The sequence below is a fragment of the Orycteropus afer genome, unplaced genomic scaffold, assembly GCF_000298275.1.
Source record: "Orycteropus afer afer isolate SDZICR_OR568_19922 unplaced genomic scaffold, OryAfe1.0 scaffold01301, whole genome shotgun sequence".
In the NCBI taxonomy this organism is placed as follows: domain Eukaryota; kingdom Metazoa; phylum Chordata; class Mammalia; order Tubulidentata; family Orycteropodidae; genus Orycteropus; species Orycteropus afer.
Genome location: NW_006922888.1, coordinates 73770 through 74973, shown reverse-complemented (window position 1 = coordinate 74973; position 1204 = coordinate 73770). Strand labels below are relative to the sequence as shown.

At 38.4% G+C, this 1204-nt stretch overlaps 1 protein-coding gene across 1 annotated transcript in view; it reads right to left on the bottom strand.

Annotated features, from left to right (window-relative positions):
* The window catches only part of OGT (O-linked N-acetylglucosamine (GlcNAc) transferase), a 54379-nt gene that overhangs the window by 21299 nt on the left and 31876 nt on the right, over nt 1-1204 (bottom strand). The gene's annotated exons all lie outside the window — the stretch shown is intronic.

Genomic DNA, 1204 nt, shown 5'->3' with positions numbered 1-1204 from the left:
ACATATCTGACAAGGGACTTATCTCTAAAATTTATAGAAAAAACCAACACTTCAACATCAAAAAGACAAGCAACCCAATTAAAAAACGGGCAGAAGACATGAAGAAACACTGCACTAAAATATATTCAGGTGGTCAACAAACACATGAAGAAATGTTTGCAATCATTAGCTATAATAGAAATGAAAATCAAAATGACAAGATATCATCTTACCTCAGCAATAACAGCAAAGTTCAAAAAGACAGAAAATAACAAATCCTGGTGAGGATGTAGAGAGAGTGGGATTCTCACACACTGCTGGTGGGACTGAAGGATGATAACAACCAATGTGGAAACTGATATAATGATTCCTTAAAAAGTTTGAAATAGAAATACTATTTGATCCAGCAATCCCATTACTATATCCTAAAGAGGCGAGAGCCAAGGCATGAATATGCACACCCATGTTCATCATAGCACTATTCACAATACCTAAGAGATGGAAACAACCTAAGTCGCCATCAACAGACAAACAGATAACCAAATTATGGTATATACACATAACAGAATACTATGCAACACTAAATAATAATGTAGGAGCCATGGAACACCTCATAATGTGGATGAACTTAGAGGACATGTGTTGAGTGAAATAAGTCAATTACAGAAGGACAAATACTGTAGTAGTCCACTATTGTAAAAAGTCAAGGAAAGGTTTACATATGGAAGGAAACTTTCATTGTTGGTTACCAGGGAGAAGAAGGGTGGGAAAATTGCTAGATAGGTAAGAGACAAGCATTGATTTGCGTGAAGGGAAAAGTGATAACACTAAGGAAAAGGACAACACAGAGAGGTGTACAAGAAGCACAGACAACAAAGATAAACACTTTTATACAGAAAATGCTGCATTATCAGTAATAACAAACACTAATCTATGGGTAGATACATAGGTAGAGCAGGTTGAATGATCAGGTATGTCGAGGTGTGGTGTAGTAAATTACTTAGTGTGGCTTTTCTACCCATAAGTCTTTGTGAACTCCAAGGTGGGAACTGCTATTAGCAACTGAGGAGATCCTGATTGCTAAAGTCGCCCACCTGGGTTATTTTCGTTGGGCATGGCACAATACAATGTTCTGGGAGGTTCCCATTCTCTCTCACGTGCTTAGAGTTCTGATGCTATGATTGGCTAGTTTGGCCACCCTGCCGGGCTCAAAAGGAGGCCTCCT